The sequence below is a fragment of the Apium graveolens genome, chromosome 8 (genome assembly GCF_009905375.1).
Source record: "Apium graveolens cultivar Ventura chromosome 8, ASM990537v1, whole genome shotgun sequence".
NCBI classification, from domain to species: domain Eukaryota; kingdom Viridiplantae; phylum Streptophyta; class Magnoliopsida; order Apiales; family Apiaceae; genus Apium; species Apium graveolens.
In genome coordinates, this window is record NC_133654.1 from 190,014,557 (window position 1) to 190,032,357 (window position 17,801).

A 17,801-nucleotide genomic window follows, 5' to 3' on the forward strand; every position below is an offset into this window, starting at 1 on the left:
AAAAATATGAATTTTTGTTCGGATGATTATTTGTATGATTTGATGATTGCATGTTGTAGAGCTTGTTTTCCTGATGATTTTCATATGTCATACGTCTGATTTGGAGTTCAATAACATGTTCAAATTTGAGTTTGATTTTCGAATTTTAAAATTAGGGTTTATAACCCGTATGAATGTTCTTAATTGAAATTTGGGGGTTTCTTATTCTGTGATAGATTGATGTTGTGTTATAGTGGGTTGTGTTCTCTGTGAAATTTGCAATCTAGTCGTATAAGTTTCATGAATCAACGAGGTCTGTAAAAGAGGGAGTCATGTTTTAAAGTTTTCGTCGAACTCGCCGGAAACCGACGAGATTCTTGATCATTTTCCGGCTAATTTCGGGATGATTAGAATGAATTGATGGCATGGTTGTGTTCCTTGTGAAGTATATATTAAATCTGGAGTTTGTGGTGGTGGGAGGAGGCCGGAGTTGAGTTCTCCGGCGAACCCGACTGTTTTCCGGGGAAGGGCTGGAAAATTGCAGTTTAGTACCCCAACTTTTGAAAACGATGAAGTTCAGTCCCTGAACTTTCCAGAGTTTGCAAAAGTTGGATTCCTCTTTTAAAAATGTTTAAAAATCATATTTCCTATTTATTTTTATTATAAAAATTCATTTTTAATTTCTGAAAATTCTAAAAATTAGTATTTTAATTCCGAAAATTATTTTTAATTCAAAAATAAATCTGAATTAATTAGTTAATTAATTTCAGTTAATTTTTAATTGATTAATTGGTCAATTAATTCGAAAATTAATTGATTAATTGATTTAATTAATTATTAATTGATTTTAATTACTTATTTAATTAGATTTAATTATTTAGAAATGATTTAAAAATTCCGAAAAATAGTTTCGAGCTTTAAAATATTATTCTAAATTATTTTCAAGGCTCGATAATTATTCTAAAATTATTTCGGAGCCAGAATTGGCCAACCGAAACCTGTTTATTACTCCAAAATTGATCCAACGACCCGTTTTAATTCCGAAAAATGTTTTAAAAATCATTTTAAGTAACCGAAAGCCTGTTTATGATCCGAGACTTCTTTATAAATGGGATGGCATTGATTATTTAACGTGTTATGTGTTATATGTGACTTGTTGGTTGACTGTCGGTCTATATGTTCGGTGATTACTTGTTTATAGCGTAACTTTCAATCCGTTAATTGGATTTGAGTAAAACGAAGGGTAGATAGAAGTGTATGTCGAATAGAATGGTATGAGTTAAATATTAATAGATACTTATGATGCCTAGCAGAGTAAGCAAGGTGTAAGAAAGAGAAGCAGATGATCAGAAAATTGAATTAACATGTAGAAAATACCGCAAGTGATCAGAGGATAGAAGTGAGGCATAAGAGAAACAGACGAGTGATTGTTGAATGGGGTCATTAGACAAGTACAAGTGAAGTTGAAATCGATTATGATAAGGCAAGTATTTCTAAACCTTTCTCAAAGTACAATGCAAATATTTCTAAATTCTCTTGTGACATATTGTTAATACCCAAAATAGTTCTGTTTTATACTGTACACATTTTGAATCCTTCAGCCTTGAACCTGAGCCATAACATTTGATCTTTGAGCCGTAAGCCTTATTCTTTGTAAACCACTTCTTGTTGATTTACCAGATACTAAACCACACAAATAAGATACTACTCTACAAATATATATCCATCATATATACCAAACACTGGAACAGAATTGTTTACACATATAGAAACTTTTATACTTAACCATACCTTGCGATATCAAAGTACTAAAACCTTGTAAAAACACTATTCATCTAATATCCGATTATCCTACCGGCTGGAGGCCACTTCTTTTATGTATTTTGACATACCCTTTTTGGTAATTATGAATTTTTACCATGCTCTTTTACAAATGTTTTATGGTTATTGATTATGATCTGGTTTTATTGAACTCTATTGTTTATCATATTGAAATGCTTTAGAATTGGATAGTTTTCTTTGTGTGGACCAGATTCGTGGTCAGACTATATCGATGGTCAAGTTAGGCCAATGTGTGCCTTGGATCTAGTAGTTAGAGCAGTGTTGTGTACTTTGCTCGGGGTTAGTGCGTGACTGATCAGCAACCTAACCTTGGTTTTAAAAACTTAAAATGAATATCCAATTCTATTGACTGTTTAACAGGAAACTTGATTCTTTTGAATCACCTCGTTTATTATTGTTTAACCTCAGTTATTGATAATATGACTTGCTGAGCTAGTTAGCTCACTCTTGCGAATCTTTTTATGTATTCTACAGTTAAGAAGGATACGGTTGATAGCGAGGTTTCCCAGTTCAATGTTCGAGCTAGGATTCCAGATTATGATTGATCGAGCTAGCAAAAGCTTATGGCAGTAGTGAGATAGCAAGGTTGAAGAATAATTTTTTTTTACCAGTTGTAAATTAAATTAGTTGGGATATGGTACGTTGTAATAAAAGTTAAGGTGGTGGCTTGTTTTCATACTTTAACCTGTTGCGATCCGTGGTTATGTAAAGCAGGGTCATTAAAAATAATATTATATATATACAGGTTTATATATTGATTATGTGTTGTGGACCCCAAACTTCTGACCCGGGTTTGGAGGACGCCACAGGTTGATATCAGAGCCACAGGTTATAATTCACTGAAACAAGCCTAGATTCTCAGGATTGGGTAGAGGGTTAGGATTAGGAATAGGAAATAGAAAGATAGGTCATTGTGAGGTTGAGTGCGACTGTATAGTAGGTCTCCGGCACGGTTCGTGTTGCGATTCGGGATTCTTGACTAGCGACGTGATATCCAGGCAACGGCAATGGTAGATCCTGATTTCCCTGCATCAACTGATCGTTTGGAACCTTCCGTTTAAGGATCGTCATCTTCTCTCAGATTCGATTTGCACCTTGATCTTCCATCAGTATTAGCGGTATTACCTTCTGTTATGATAGTTGCGCCTCTCCAAGTTATTCAACGCTATTCTATCATCTCTCGATATGAGACTACCTATTCAAGAACCTTCATTTGCTTATTCTTGTTCTTTTGAACATTCAACTATGAATGTATCTTTTCTGTCTATTATACACCATATTCTATATCCTTAGTTTAAAAACCTTTCCAATGAAACAACAGCATTTGCGAGAAGGGACGCGATAGCGGCAGTAAACGGTGAGTAGTGAGATATAAATTAAGGTGAGAAGGAGTTTAGAAAGAAGATTCAAGTGTTCTGGAGGATGGCTGTATCCGGTTAAAAGAAGCTATTAGTAATTAGGCCACTCATGACTAGCTTGTGAAATGAAGTAGAAAAGTGTTGAAAATAGAGAGTTAAAGGAGATTAGGGATCTGAAGATTTCTTGAGATTAGAAAATTGTGTTGTAATGATGTGATAAACATTTTAACAAGATGATGTGACATTAGCTGACTTGTTGACTATTGGATAATCTGTTCCACTCAATGATTGCAAAGTGGTTAACGGGAGTACTACCAGTATGGGAGCCTTAATGTGAAGCTACGAATAAGATAACGTGCAACGACAGCGGAAGTTTTCATTGATTACGGAAAGTAATAGACTTAATGAAGGAAAGGAGATAAATGAAAGTGAATGGATCTTTGGGTGATCATTTCTTTAACTTGGTATCTGGTCATAAGAAGGAAAACAACCAACTCATACAGTAAGGACAACCGGAGGTGTGATTTTCAAAATTTTCAAAATTTTTTAACAAGTTTTCGAAAAAGATTTTTCCTCACAAAATTTCTAAAAGCCTTTTTGAATAAAATAAGTTTTAAACCTTGGTTGTCAAGTTACTACTTGAGTTTCTTATTTGTTAAAAGACCCGGATTATCTAGAAGGATGTTGTTTCAGACTCAGTATTGTTAATTCGGAGAACGAGGTAACCTGCGATTATGAAGAAGTGAGTGCAAGTATTGTCTGATAGGATTAACAACAGAACCAGCGTACGGAATAACTATTCATCCAATTACTGGGATTATCAGAGTTCGATGAATTCATTGATTAAGCGGAAGCCGGAGCATGACCGAAGAAGATTGGGAAAATTTCCAGACTTTTCTAAAGGAAGAATATTATTAATAAAATGATCGTTATGTTGAATGATTTACGGTTATTCCAAATTAAAAAGAGGAAACTCAAGGTTATCTGATAAGAACGCCATTATGATCAAATTGTTAAAGTATTATACGTGTAGGTGCGACGTTATAGACGCGAGACTTAACGAGTAAGAATATACCATAATGCTTAGTTGCGAAGGCATTTTAGCATACTTCTAAAGTTGTTATGTGATACAATTGGGAAATGATTGAGCAAGCTCGAAAGATGAATACAACTGAAATGTGGATGGTGACAAATGGTACCATCCTCGTCCTCAACATTACAGCGTATATTCCTTTTTAATTCCTAAAATGTCTGAACTCCTTTTCTTAATAAATTCTTTCTGATAATATCAAAAAGAAGGATTTTGTATTCCTTTCAAATTTAATTGTTCCCCTCGGGTTTTGTTTTCTGATTGGGACAAACAGTGTTATGATGATACACTTTGTCGGAATGACGAAGAGTCGGGTGGGACGCCACCTAATCATGTGCTGTATGTCATACGGTATGAAAGACTGGCCATCTTAAGTACCAATGTGGTTGTCTCATTCATATTCAAATCATTACTTCTTCTTTCTTTTCAACTCTAAGTTTATTAAAATTGTGAATCCTTCTAGTTGTATCGTTGTACCGTTGTTCTTTGCGAGAGCTTTTTAAACAAAAGTCAACATATTATACACCCAGCGGGCAAAGTCTCATCTACCTCTCATGCATGGAAAGGAAACAAGGGCATATAGTGAGAATTACAAATCACTGGCCCTAGCCAGGGATGCATTACGAGTCAAAGGAATCTACTTCAATAAGGGATACATCTCCAAGAATGAGAATTTGCGATATGTTATTTAGAATATGGATGTGATGACGTGGAAGATTATTGCAGATACCTTATGTGTTAAAGTATTGAAAGATGTGGGAGCAATTGGATCGTATATCTCTCAAGGTTTTATTGATAAGATGAATTATCCTGTCGAATCAATAAGTTTATGACTAAAGGAATAGCAAGTTAAGAACATGCAGTTATTAAATAAGTAAGTACCAATGGCGGAATCGATATTTCTGGCAATAAGCTGTGAAGAATTGATATCATTTGAGATAAGAGGATTTGACATTATTCTAAGAAGTGGATTAACTATTCAAGTGTGATGCCTAGGTAGACCGTCGTGATGGAAGATAGTTCTGAAGACGCCAAATGAGAACATGAAGAAGTTTAAAGGACAAAGGAAAGTAAAGAACTTGTTAAGAACGATTTAAGATTACAGCGACCAGAATATAAGTTCTATGGCGATTATAAATAAGAGTCAGGAGCAAACCGAACTTGAAGATTTTATAGTCTCAAGATATGTTTCCAGATGAGTTACCAATATTTCCTTTAGATAAAGAAAATGCATTTATGATTGATGTGGCACCTGAAATGAAGCCAGTGTCCAAAGCCCCGCACAGAATGGCACCAGATAAAATAAAGAAGTTACTAGAGGAAACGTAGGAGATAAATAGAAGAAAAAGCAACTGGACCTAGCGTACCCCTTAAAGTGCTCTAGCACGATGTGTTAATAAGAAAGATAAAAGTGTGAGATTATATGTTAGCGAAAGCTCAACAAGGTTACTCTCAAGAGCAGATATCTGTTATCTCGAACCAATGATTTGTTTAATTAAATGAATGAAGCAAGGTATTTTTATAAGATTGATTTGAGACTGGGTATATTACCAAGTGAAAATTTAACTTATGGACGTATCAAAGATAATTTTCAGAACTTAGTACTGTTGTTATAAAATTCTAGAAATGTTAGTGGGATGAACTGATATACCAGTGATATTTAAATTTGATGAGTAGAATTTTGAAGGAAGAATTTGGATAAGATATACTTGTGTTAATTAAGAAGAACCATGCAACCTATACAATGATAGCTGAGGAGTCAAAGAAGAAAGAAGCGGTATAAAAAGAGTTTACCAGGTGAAAACTTTAATGGCAGGAGGTATAATTCTTAGTATAGACATCAGTAAGGAGGAGACAAAAGGGGATTCAGCAGAAAATTTAAAGATAGTATGAATAAAGAAAGACCAGAAGCACCAACAAAAGTAAGAAGTTTTATCATGGGCTGGTTATTATTGGAAATTTGTGCAAGATTTCTTGAAAGTTGTAATATTCGAGATGAAGTTAACCAGGAAAAGCAAGAAGGTTATATGAAATGGAGAAGGGTGAAGAAAGTTTTGCGGAGTTAAATTAAAGAATGGTTACAACACCTATTTTATCACTTTGAAAGCATCAGGGAGATTTGGTAGTTTATAATGATACTTCTCGTAAGGGAATATGATGTGTGTTGACGCAAAACAATAAAGTTATTGCATATACATCCAGACAACCGAAATCTTATAGCAGAAGTACCCTACTCATAACTGGGGATTAAAAGCAACAATAATATTCATTTTGAAAGATTGGGAAATATTATAAGTATAGAGAAAGATGTGAGATATATACGGACCACAAGAGTTGAAGTATGAACTCTCGAGGAAAAGCAAATGTAGTGGCAAGAGATGAGCAAGAAGGAGAGAGAATGAACATAGAGACTCTACGAGAAGAATTATCTATGGAATTCTAGAAGTTGGAATTGGAAGTCAGAGTGCATAATCCAAAAAGGAGTAAGAATGTATAAGTATAACTTTTCAATCAGAATTGTTAGAAAAGATAAAGAAGTGTCAGGACTAGGTAATGAATCAGGATATAAATCATTTAGTATGGGAAGAATAGTGCACGCAAAAAGGACGATCAAGGTATTCTTAGGTTTTCTTCTAGAACTTGGATTCCACCAGTGATGGAATTGAAGGATGAAATTTTACAGGCAGCTCATAATTCGAGGTATTCAATCCATTCAGGGAGTACCAAGATGTATAGAGATTTAAAGGAAATTATAGGTGGTTAGATATGAAGCGAGGAATTATAGAATGAATTAGCAGATGTTATATATGTCAACAGAGTTAAAGTAGAGCATCAAAGATCAAGTGGATTGTTACAGTCATTGGAAGTTCCAGAGTGGAAGTGGGAGCATATCACCATGGATTTCATAGTTGGGGTTACCAAGCACAAAAACTAATCATGATGCCATTTGGCTTATAGTGGATAGATTTACCAAGCCAGCTCATTTTCTGCTTATAAACGAAAGATTTTCGCTCGATAAGTTGATCCATAGGTGCCTGAAGGAAATTGTAGTTTGTCATTAAATTCTTGTATCTATCGTATCTGATCGAGATCTAAGATTTAATTCGAGATTTTGGAAGAGTTTTCAAGAATGTTTAGGAACAAGATTGAATATGAGTACAGATTATCACCCAGAGACGGATGGCCAAAGTGAAAGAATAATCCAGACAATAGAAGACTTATTACGTATTTGTGCTATTGATTTCAAAGGAAATAGGGGCGAGCATTTACCTCTGATAGAATTTGCTTGCAACAACAGTTATCACGCTAGTATCGGGATGTCACCCTAAGAAGCCCTTTATGGATGCAAATACAGATCTCTAGTGTATTAAGACGGAGCAGTAGAGCGTAAAATACTTGGACCTGAATTAGTACAGCAGACAAAGGAAGTTATTGAAGTTATCCAGAAGAGATTGATAACCGTACCAGACCGTCAAAGGAAATAAACAGATCAATCAAGGAAAGACATGGAATTCGAAGAAGGAAGCTTAGTACTACTGAAAGTAGCACCGTGGAAGGGATTAATGAGGTTTGGAATGAAAGAAAAACCGAGCCTAAGATATGTCGGACCTTTTGAAATCTTAAAGCACGTTGGCAAAATAGCTTTCGAGTTAACGTTACCTCCGCACATGGAGCACATTCATAATATTTTTCACAAATCAATGCTTAAGAAATATAATCCAGACTCCAGACATGTAATAGAATATGAGCCAATAGAGCTTCAGGCAGATTTGTCATATGTAGAGAATCCGGTAGAGATTCTAGAGAATAGAGAGAAAATATTGAGGAATAAAGTGGTAAAGTTAGTAAGAGTATTGTGGAAAAACCCAAAGGTTGAAGAGTCAACCTGGGAGTTAGAAAGTGATATGAGAGAAAAGTACCCTCATTTGTTTTCTTAGAAGATTATGAGGACAGAATCCTTTTAAGGGGGAAAGGATGTAATATCCGGGATATATCATGTAATTATTTTTGCTATTATACAATTATTATGTGTGTACAGTATCTATTCTGTGAGTTAATTGTTAAATGTTATCTGTACTTGGATATTCAAAAATAATATTAATTGAGTATTTTAATTTTTATATGTCCAAAATAAAATATAGATAATTGTCATATCTTTCTAATTATTTTTATGTTGGGTCATGGATTTATAAGAATCATCTGAAATTTCTAAAATCTTTTTCCGAGTATTTAAAATCTATTTTATAAAAACGGGAACCAACCGACGTCATCCGTTGTTACGTTTTTAGAACCCGAAACTTTTCCGAGAACTCCTTCCTAACCTAATTGTAATATTCCGAGCATATTCCATGTTTCGACTTTTTCGATCCGGCGTACGGTTTGTCCTGCGCGGGTCCAGGCGCAACATTTTTGATACAATATTCGTTTCGGTAAGTCAATAAAACTCGTATTTTCGAGAAACGGGAGCTTTTTATTAAACTATCACAATTATCACCTCGTAATACGTGTAACCAGGCGCTGAGACCAAGACCGCAATACAAATTGTACTGATTTGGATAATTATCTCGAAAACCGATACCGTTTGGATCAGTTTTTACAAATAAACGTACCATTTTATATCCGGAATGATCTAACGGGATACTAATTTTCCGTAATTATAAATAGCCTTTTACCGTATTTTATTTCGTATCAAAATCATTTGCAGATAGTTTATTCTATAATTTTCAGAGAAAAACCCTAATTACATAAACTGTTCTAAGAATCAAACAGCAAAACGAAAGCGTTACCGATCTCTGTTTTCAAAGCTTGAGTAACCAAAACGAAGGATTTGAAGTGTTCTATCAGATTCTGAGCTTTGTTTCACTGCAGAACCAAAGGTTTATTTTCTGAAAATTTATTTATTTTCGAATTAAAATTATTAAAAATATGAATTTTTGTTCGGATGATTGTTTGTATGATTTGATGATTGCATGTTGTAGAGCTTGTTTTCCTGATGATTTTCATATGTCATACGTCTGATTTGGAGTTCAATAACATGCTCAAATTTGAGTTTGATTTTCGAATTTTAAAATTAGGGTTTATAACCCGTATGAATGTTCTTAATTGAAATTTGGGGGTTTCTTATTCTGTGATAGATTGATGTTGTGTTATAGTGGGTTGTATTCTCTGTGAAATTTGCAATCTAGTCGTATAAGTTTTATGAATCAACGAGGTCTGTAAAAGAGGGAGTTAGGTTTTAAAGTTTTCGTCGAACTCGCCGGAAACCGGCGAGATTCTTGATCATTTTCCGGCTAATTCCGGGATGATTAGAATGAATTGATGGCATGGTTGTGTTCCTTGTGAAGTATAGATTAAATCTGGAGTTTGTGGTGGTGGGAGGAGGCCGGAGTTGAGTTCTCCGGCGAACCCGACTGTTTTCCGGCGAAGGGCTGGAAAATTGCAGTTTAGTACCCTAACTTTTGAAAACGATGAAGTTCAGTCCCTGAACTTTCCAGAGTTTGCAAAAGTTGGATTCCTCTTTTAAAAATGTTTAAAAATCATATTTCCTATTTATTTTTATTATAAAAATTTATTTTTAATTTCTGAAAATTCTAAAAATTAGTATTTTAATTCCGAAAATTATTTTTAATTCAAAAATAAATCTGAATTAATTAGTTAATTAATTTTAGTTAATTTATAATTGATTAATTGGTCAATTAATTCGAAAATTAATTGATTAATTGTTTTAATTAATTATTAATTGATTTTAATTACTTATTTAATTAGATTTAATTATTTAGAAATGATTTAAAAATTTCGAAAAATAGTTTCGAGCTTTAAAATATTATTCTAAATTATTTTCAAGGCTCGATAATTATTCTAAAATTATTTCGGAGCCAGAATTGGCCAACCGAACCCTGTTTATTACTCCAAAATTGATCCAACGACCCGTTTTAATTCTGAAAAATGTTTTAAAAATCATTTTAAGTAACCGAAAGCCTGTTTATGACCCGAGACTTCTTTATAAATGGGATGGCATTGATTATTTAACGTGTTATGTGTTATATGTGACTTGTTGGTTGACTGTCGGTCTATATGTTCGGTGATTACTTGTTTATAGCTTAACTTTCAATCTGTTAATTGGATTTGAGTAAAATGAAGGGTAGATAGAACTGTATGTCGAATAGAATGGTATGAGTTAAATATTAATAGATACTTATGATGCCTAGCAGAGTAAGCAAGGCGTAAGAAAGAGAAGCAGGTGATCAGAAAATAGAATTAACATGTAGAAAATACCGCAAGTGATCAGAGGATAGAAGCGAGGCATAAGAGAAACAGACGAGTGATTGTTGAATGGGATCATTAGACAAGTACAAGTGAAGTTGAAATCGATTATGATAAGGCAAGTATTTCTAAACCTTTCTCAAAATACAATGCAAATATTTCTAAATTCTCTTGTGACATATTGTTAATACCCAAAATAGTTCTGTTTTATACTGTACACATTTTGAATCCTTTAGCCTTGAACCTGAGCCACAACATTTGATATTTGAGCCGTAAGCCTTATTCTTTGTAAACCACTTCTTGTTGATTTACCAGATACTAAACCACACAAATAAGATACTACTTTACAAATATATATCCATCATATATACCAAACACTGGAACAGAATTGTTTACACATACAGAAACTTTTATACTCAACCATACCTTGCGATATCAAAGTACTAAAACCTTGTAAAAACACTATTCATCTAATATTCGATTATCCTACCGGCTGGAGGCCACTTCTTTTATGTATTTTGACATACCCTTTTTGGTAACTATGAATTTTTACCATGCTCTTTTACAAATGTTTTATGGTTATTGATTATGATCTGGTTTTATTGAACTCTATTGTTTATCATATTGAAATGCTTTAGAATTGGATAGTTTTCTTTGTGTGGACCAGATTCGTGGTCAGACCATATCGATGGTCAAGTTAGGCCAATGTGTGCCTTGGATCTAGTAGTTAGAGCAGTGCTGTGTGCTTTGCTCGGGGTTAGTGCGTGACTGATCAGCAGCCTAACCTTGGTTTTAAAAACTTAAAATGAATATCCAATTCTATTGACTGTTTAACAGGAAACTTGATTCTTTTGAATCACCTCGTTTATTATTGTTTAACCTCAGTTATTGATAATATGACTTGCTGAGCTAGTTAGCTCACTCTTGCGAATCTTTTTATGTATTCTACAGTTAAGAAGGATACGGTTGATAGCAAGGTTTCCCAGTTCAATGTTCGAGCTAGGATTCCAGATTATGATTGATCGAGCTAGCAAAAGCTTATGGCAGTAGTGAGATAGCAAGGTTGAAGAATAATTTTTTTTACCAGTTGTAAATTAAATTAGTTGGGATATGGTACGTTGTAATAAAAGATAAGGTGGTGGCTTGTTTTCATACTTTAACCTGTTGCGATCCGTGGTTATCTAAAGCAGGGTCATTACAAATAATATTTTTTATATACAGGTTTATATATTGATTATGTGTTGTGGACCCCAAACTTCTGACCCGGGTTTGGAGGATGCCACAATAGGGACCTTTAGGAATATTAATATTATTCTCATAATCTCATTTCTAAGTCAAGTACTTAGAGGTATAAAATTCATATCATATTCCAAGGACATTAATTAATCTAACATTTATATCGCAGTAAATTAAGAATTAATAAATTATAAAAAGAATAATCGATAGAACATAAATATTAATGATCCAAATGTCTTAAACTGAAACATCATAGTGTTGTCTCTATGGCACAAACACTAACAGGCATCTCCCCCTAAATAGATGAGGGAGCTTCAAATGATGTTCTCTCAATGTGTGTGTCATCCTTATTTCTTCTTTCATCAACTTGAGAGTGCTCAAGTTGTGGTGCAAACTCTGTACAAGATGCACTAGGGAGAGTGCTTTGTTCAATAAACACACCTTGTTGAGAAGGTTCCCCCAGAGTCTCTTTAAGTCCCTCTATTACAACTGCATCTTGTTGGAAAGATGCAAAGATGGCTAATTGAGTGGTCAACTCAGTTTTCTTGGTCTTTTTTGGTTTTCTGACCAGGTGAGACTCGGGTTATGTTTGTTCCTCACCATTCTCAGTAATTACTGTTAAGGGTGCATTCTTTCTCTTCTTTTTACTCACTCCACCCTTTTGAGAGGATGAAGTTATTGGTTTCCTAGATTCTATTGGTAATGAAGAAAGGGTCTCAGTTGTGCAAGGCCCATGTTGGTATTCCTGTGTTTGTACTTCACAGGTACATGAGCCATAACTGTACTAAATATGACATTAGACCTCATGTCAGGCATAGGGTAAGGGTATGTCCTGAATGTTTCTAACATAGAGTTAGTGATTCTCAGACTTACTAGTACCTTATTCTTTGTAACCAAATAATATTTTTGACACTTGTTTACAGTTGCCTATTTTGGTTATATCAATACCAGTAAGTAAATGTATGTCTTGAACTTTATGATTTAAAGTAGACATAATAAACCCAGGAAAGAAAATTTTCTTACCTCTTATGGCCAAAGGCATTATTAGCCTTGTGCTGGGTTCTTTCAGGATCAATAGCCCCACATTACTGTGCCTGTTGTGAGCCATGAAGAAGACCAGCTTTTGAACCATACTGGATATGTTGTCATACTTTTTTTTTCCTACAGGTGAAGGATATCACCATGAAATCAAACAGGAATGACCATTACCTCCTCAGATGCTTCTAGTTCAGGCTAACAAGGTTGATCCTTTCATTGTAATTTATGAAGTCCATAAATTCAGCTAGCCCCTGTTGTGTTGGTACCTCCACCATGCTATCAGTAGGGATTCTAGGGCCTTGTTCACATCATTTTCATTTAATTCCACTTGTTGACCTTGGATTGTGCAGTCCACCACTAGAGATATAGCCCGAGGCTCAGGCACAACTGTCCTAACCACAGTTGAGTTCCAGAATTCATTGAGAACATCCATGTATAGAATGGGATTAGTAGTCAAATCACCTGCAAAGTATGTCTCAGGAGCTTGATTAGCATATGTGAAAGCTAGGTAGTTGGTGCCCTTTTTTGGGATGAAAGCTCTAACAGTGTTTGATTCAATTTTAAATGTTTAAATTTGAGTGGGTAAGAGATTTTAAAGAGAAAGAGTTTGAAATGAGAGAGAATGGTTGAGGTTTGCAAAAACAAGGTCAATTGAGATCTCGAAAGCATAAAGAGGGGTTATGTCGAGATGTCTGGGTATTTATAGAAAAAAGTGAATGACTTATCGAGAAGTAGGAATAAGCTTTTGGAATTTGCTTATCGAGAAGTCACGAGAGAGAATAGATACATATCGATATGTCACTTTCCTGACTCTTATCGAGAACTAGATAGTGACTTATCGAGATGTCAAATAACTACCCAGTTTCTCCTGAATGGACTGAATTTTTCCAATTTTTATTTAAATAATTCAAAATAAATTTGGAATGATTTTATATGAAAATATTTTATTAAAATATTTTATTAAATTATTTCAATTCTAAGTTATCGAGAAGTCTAAAAATGGATACTTGTAGAGAACTCTATAAATTAATATATAGTCGAGATCTCTACAAGACTTATTTAGAAGTCATAATGAGGCTTGTCGAGAAGTCCTTTGAGAAGTCTAGGAAAAGACTCATCGAGAACTCTATCGAGAAGTGTTACAACCGGCATTTTCGTGTAATACTATTTGTAAATTTGGTGCAATTTTAAAACCGAATGCCAATATATTCAACTATTGTATGCATGTGTGAATGAGAATTTCTGCGTCTTAAATTTGCGTTATGTGGTATATGATTTTTCAAAGCAAAAGTTTATTTATTTCTTTTATTTTTATGATTTATAAGGAATATTTTAAACCTTGAATAAATTTCTTTTTAAAAGTTATTTTGTTCACAAATTTCAAAAGTGGTTTTATAAAATTTCTAAAAATCCAAGTTATTTTATGGTATAAATTTTATAATTTTTGAACTTGTATTTTATTTTATAAAAATAAATCTTTATAGATTTTAGTTGTCATAATTAGAAAATTACATGGTTGCCCTTGCATGCAAATCCTTTTCTATTCAATTTAAAGGGCTAAAGAGACAATTCCAACCCCACTAACTCTTATTTTACTAGCCAAATTCCTTCTTTGCCCTTGCATGCAAAATGATCCAAGTATAATTGGAAGGTTAGTCTTGTCAATTCTCATTCCCACTCACATTTTGTCAAATTAAAAACCATAAAACAAGCAATTGGCATGATCATTCACTCCACTCACACCACACTTTCTCCTCCCTCCCTCATCCCTCTCTCACTCTCGGGTTTTTGGCCGAGAATCACCCCCTCCCCATTTTCTTCATTCCTCAACCAAGCTCCCACCTTCTATACAAGTAAATACTACTTCCCATATCATGATCACATATATTTCAAGGAGTTTTGAGTAAAAAGTTTAAGTTTTAAGGTTGCATGTCAAGGTTTTAGTTGAAACTCAAAGTACAACCTTGATTCTTATGGATTTAAGGTTGTTTTTGAGAGGAATACAAGGAATGGTGTAGTTCCAAGTCTTGAGAAGGAAACTCTTGATGTTGAATGGCCATTTCCCTTCCATTTCATTCGGCCATGACCTTAAGGGAGCCGAATGAATGGTCCTTGAGATTGTTCTTGTTGCTTTGTTCAATCTTTGTATGTTTATGTGATAATGGCATGAATCTTGTAGTGAAAATTTGATGAAACTCTTTGCATGCTAAGTGATCATCTAGATATAGCTTATGCTAGGCTTGCATGTCAATTTCATGGTGAAATCTATTTAGAAAACATGTTGCTTTGGTTGGTAAAATTCGAAGACATGCATGCATGTGGATTTCTCATAGAATGTTATAAGATTTTGATCATTTGGAAAGATTTTGTTAGTAAGCTTTAATTTCAGTAGGAATAAGGTGTTAATATTGATTAGTGTTCCTTGATGTATGGTAATAATTCGGGTATATTTTATAAAAAAAAATATAACTTGTTATTTTCAAAAACTTGATGATTTGTGAGTTGTGAAATGTGATTTCTTTTGTTTTGCCATGATTGCACCTTAGGTAAGGACGATCTCCACCAAGATTATTTTGAGTATAAGGGAGTTAGTTCAGTAGATCACCATGTTTAAGTCTTGATTTGGGTTGTTGGTGGTTAAGTTTGTCAAGTCAAAACCTTGGAGAAAGTAGAGTTATAGTTTCTGCAGAAAATCAGTTTAGTACCCTGAGGTTTAAAGTGAGTTTTGACCATGTCATTGATGTGCACTTTGAGGCCCAAGCCACCAGAAGTTAGTATTAGGAGTATATAAAAGGTTTTAGGTGTTGGTTGGAGGTTTGCATGTCATTTGGTTAGGTGCACAAGTAGAATAACAAAATCTGTCCAGCAGGGGATAGTTTTGTTGCAACTTAGAAATAGGGAGATTTGACCATGTCATGGGTAGGCCCTCATTAGGCCCTGTTGGGCCTTAGTTAGAGGGAGTATCAGAGAATTTTTTCCAACCATATTTCATAGTATATGAGTTAGAACCATGTGTCACAAGTTAATTCTATTCAGGGCGTTTTCTGCCCAGAAAAACAGGGGAACCTTGGACTTTTAGCTTAGGCCCAAGCCAGGCCCTTGAGCCACATCAAGTTTGGGAGATGCCCTTAGGTCAGGAGAGTCTTGTGTAAAAGATTTGAAGGAAAACTTGTAGTTTAAGAGTGTCTAATGCACTCAAGAAACCATAGATGTCATTCTGAAATTTGCACCAGTGAGCACTTTCACTTATCACATAGTTTTAGAACACCTAGGAGTGAGATTTAGGTTGACCACCATAGTTGTAAGATAGTATAAGGTCAGTAGAGCAAAAGGCCCAAGTGAGGGTCAATAGGTCTTGGATAGTTTAGTAAAGGCACATCGAGTTAGGAAGCCAAAATTTGAAGACTTTGTCTAGTTTAGCGACCAAGTGACTTAAGTTGTGAGTCGAGATCATCCAAGTCTAGTGTTGCATTATGGTGTATATGGTGTTATTTGGTATTAATATATGATATGTGATTACGTGGCTATGTGTGTGCAATTATAATTTAAAGGTGAATACAAATTAAGTGCATATAGGCCTAAGTGCCATTTGTGTTTAATTATGGGATGTGAATAGGTTAAGTTGGTGAGAATATATTATAACGAGGATTATAATTATTTATTTAGGATCTCGAGACGAGGGAAAACTTGCCATAAAGGTCGAGTGAAGCTTCCAGTTGCTCCTACCAGTCAGACCAGACCATCCTTTCTCAAGGCAAGTGATTCAACTTGTCTTTCGTATTCACTGTAAATAGTTCATATATATCGATGCAACTATCCTGAGTCATTTTGATATATTTAAATCAAGTGTATCTTATGTTTATCTTTGAATCATATAAAAATGCCATGAACCCTCGAGTACGTATTGCAAGTAGTTCAAAAGTCTTATCATGATAGTATATTAAAGTAATTTTGAATGCCATGATAAAAGAAAGGGTAGTTATAACTCTTGGTTGATTCTCTTGATTAACATGCTGATGATTCCTAAGTATTGATATCTCATCCTGATACCTGAACCCCTATAGAACCTTACCTTGAACCCTGAAAGCCAGATATTTATCAAAGTGATTCCTCATTAATTGATACCCCTCTTTCTTATCTTAAAGCTTGACAATTCTGATATAACCTGAGTTAAAGATCATTTCTTCATACCTTAACACCCTTAGTATTCATGAAGTTTATCTTCTTGGTGATCCAGCACTTGTGCCTTGACGAGAAACCATTGCTTTAAGCCCATTTTGGCATTACCCCTACATAATATCCAATAACCTCACTAAATTTTCTTGTCCAAGTTTTATAAATGAAAACCTTTCCGTTACCCTAATGGAGTAAAGTTTAGTGGATCATGGCCCTGAGATTTAGTACCATAATTCCCGTGTTTCTAGTTGGCCTATAATCCCTTGATAAAAATGCTTACTGTTAAAAGAGATTTTGTCATAATTCGGCATCAGTTTTTGAAATAAATAAAATGTGAGTTTTCAGTCCCAAAGGGGGATAAATGTTTTCTTTGAATAGTGGATCTGGACTGAGACGCGAGTCCTTTCCACACTTATATTAGGCTTAAAAGTTGCCTAGGGATTCCCATTAATGTTCTAGAACCCAACGAGGTTCGGGATTACTTCGCGGCTGATCACCGGCTGTAATCCGTAGCGTCATAAAATGATTTTGATTAAGATATAGTTTTGAAATTGTTTTGATACAAGCAAAATGATGCCATCACCCAAAGCTTTATCTCTCGTTATCATTGGTTATGTCTTTCCATTGTCATTATTTAATGTATATCTCGATTTATGTTTTGTATCGTACTATTTAGCACTTGTTGAGCATTTGGCTCACTCCTTGCTTTACCCTGATATTACAGCTAGCAGCTATGGTTAGATTTAAGAAGACCGCCCGTAAGACCTGTGATGCTGATGCATATGTTCGAGCTCAGGTAGAATAAGAGATAGTAGTTT